The sequence below is a fragment of the Lactuca serriola genome, chromosome 4 (assembly GCF_051521515.1).
Source record: "Lactuca serriola cultivar US96UC23 chromosome 4, Lser_US96UC23_V15, whole genome shotgun sequence".
NCBI lineage: Eukaryota > Viridiplantae > Streptophyta > Magnoliopsida > Asterales > Asteraceae > Lactuca > Lactuca serriola.
In genome coordinates, this window is record NC_136411.1 from 307611216 (window position 1) to 307614453 (window position 3238).

The window sequence follows — 3238 nt, forward strand, 5'->3', positions numbered from 1 at the left end:
TCGATCGGATCGAAGCATCTTAATGTTTTTGCCCAATTGATTCTCGACTTCCTGTTTAAATTCTTTAAACCTTTCGAAAGTCTCTGACTTATGCTTGATTAAGTAGACATATCCATATCTATTGTAATCATCAGTAAAAGTCAAATAATGATGATTAGCATCCCTTGTGGCATGTTTGAATGGTCCACACACATCCGTGTGTACAAGGTCCAACAAACCTTCTCCCCTCTCACAAGAGCCTATGAAGGGTGACTTTGTCATTTTTCCAAGTAAGCATGATTCGCAACTATCATCTGACTTTAGGTCAAATGACTCCAAGACTCCATCCTTTTGGAGTTGGCCTATGCGTTTCTTGCTTATATGTCCAAGATAACAATGCCATAATGATGCTTTATTCAAGTTATTATTATTATTAGAATCAATACACATCACATTATTTCCTAAGTTGTCTACAACAGACACAGCTTCATACACACCATCACAAGGTAATGCTTTAAAATAAAGAACATTATTAAAGAAAGCATCAATAGAACCAACTTCATTATTAAATGAAAAGGTAAACACTTGTTTATACAATGCATGAAAGGAAATAATATTTCTTGCCATTTCTGGCGAGTAACAACATTTATTCAAATCTAAATTTAACCCACTACTTAGCGACAAAGAATAAACTCCAATCTTGGTGACAGGTGTAACTTTCATATTCCCCGTGATTAAGTTTATCCTTCCTTGCTCCACATTCTCACTTCTTCTTAGTCCCTGCAATTCACAACATATATGAATACCACAACCGGTATCAAGGACCCAAGAGTTAGAATTTGGTGAGTTATTAGAAATGATAGTGTAAATACCTGCATGGTTGGGTTTAACTTTCCCATCCTTCACATCTTGCTGGTACTTTGGGCAGTTCCGCTTCCAATGTGCCTTTTCATGGCAATAGAAGCATTCAGCCTCTTTTGGGTCAGAAGAAGGAGTGATGAAACCTTTCTTGGTTCCACTTGAAGAAGAGCTATCAAGGGTCCTAACCTTGCTACCCTTCGAAGAACTCTTTCTCTTCTTCCCTCGTCCTTTCCCGATTGCCAAGACAGGGGCGGAGTTGGTAGGAGTAGGAGTAGTAACAACTGCCTTACCCTTAAGACCACTTTCCGCAGTCTTTAAGAGTCCTTGAAGTTTGTTGAGTGTGACCTCTTCCTTGTTCATGTGGTATGTCATGCGGAATTGATCATAACATGAAGGTAAGGAGTGCAAAATGATATCTATTGCAAGCTCCTCGGAGAAGTTCACATTTAGCTTCAGCAAACGGTCCACAAATCTTTGCATTTTCTGCATGTGGCCCGTGATGGGTTCACATCCTTCATGCGAGTTGTTATCATGGAGGAGATGATTTCATACCTCTCTTGACGAGCACTTTGATGGTATCTTTCCATCAAGTCTTGGTGCATCTCATAGGGGTAGAATTTTCATAGGATTTTTGGAGATCCGCGATCATAGTGGCCATCATGATGCATGCCACTTTGCTGGCATCCCTTTCATGTGCCCTAAACTCAGCGATCTCTTGAGGAGTTGCAACTATCTCATCAATCTCCTTAAGCTCCTTATCGAGGACATATTCCTTGTCCTCGTAGCGAGTAATCATTCTGATGTTTCTGATCCACTTATTAAAGTTGGATCCATCAAAAGTGACTTTCCCACACAAATTCATAAGAGAAAAGGAGCCACTAGGATTAGAGCCAGAAGCAGCGTTGTTTGTAGACATCTAGAAAGAGAAGAAAGAAAGGATTAGTTTAGATATAGAGATAGTCCTTAATAAAACACCCAAATGTAGTATTAAGGCTAGGACCCAATCACAATATATTATACTTAGAAGAGGTATGCCGTAATCTAAGTAATAACATATTTGAAAGGTAGGTGAATGACGATTCACCAATTTCCACCAAAGACGAAATATTAAAAATATTTAATTTGGTTCTTAGAAATTCCTAGATTCTTTTGAGATTTAATGAACTTTTCAAAGGCATGTTTCAATCTCGAGTGTGCCCTCCAAGTTTTGTGACTGGGATGCCGAGGATCACAAAACGAGGTGTGAAGTAACTATGCAAATTACTTGGTACCCTTAATAAATTACCCCTCTATCGATGTGTCGGTTAACCACACACGCTCCATCGATACTATGATAAATATTAAGTCACCCTTTACCTACCTTGTTAAGTCCAAGTTAGTGTACCGTTTAACCACACACGCTCCACTAACAACTTAGACAAAGTGTAAAGTGTAATTTCATGGATTAGCACCTTATTCACATTTTTCCTAAAGTATCTAAGATTGGGAATTTAATAAAACATTTAGTTACTTTATAATGTTCATCATACTTTTAATGAGAATTTATAAGTCATTGTCTTACCCATTCGGCTAACGACCCTCCACCAGTCAAGCAAGCGGTGGGTGAGAGTGGACACCCATTAAGTTGCCAGTTTATAGGCAACAACCTTATACCCACCTTATAGACCAGCTTCGTGAATGAGGCGTACTAGCGGTAAGACGACTTTAATCTTATACATATATATATATATATATATATATATATATATATATATATATATATATATATATTATTTACTAATAATATTATAAGTATAAGGGTTGAATTTTAACTTTTAAAATTCTAAAGGTTAGAACTAAAGTTTTTGATATGACTTTACTTGTTCCAAAACTTGAGGGCAAGTTTTGTAAACTTTCAAAACCTTTCATTTCTTGTAACTTATGAGTTAAATAGAGTAATAAAAATGAAGACTCTTCATTTTTCTAACCCTTGTGTTCTTCTAATGGTTTTAATTCAAGTGACTTTTGGTTTTCCATAACTTGAGCACAAGTTATGGACTCCATTAAAACACATAATGATCATGAATTAATTTACCTCATAGGTTACAAATAATTCTTATGATCATCTAAACATCATAAGATCAAGAACATGAATATGAACACTTTCATGAATCAAAAATTACACATAAAACTTTGTAATTTTGATAACAAGTTGTTGTAAATGGATTAGCAAAGACATTACACCATCTAAAACAAGTTTTCAAGTACTAAAACAATTTAGGGTAATGTTTCTAGTCCATTTCCAGCAACTAAAGTCGAAAATCTGCACTCTGTGGCTCCTACTCGCCGAGTACATGAACCTACTCGACGAGTAGGTTGAAGATACACATGAATTCGGCGATTCCCCCCATGGACTCGG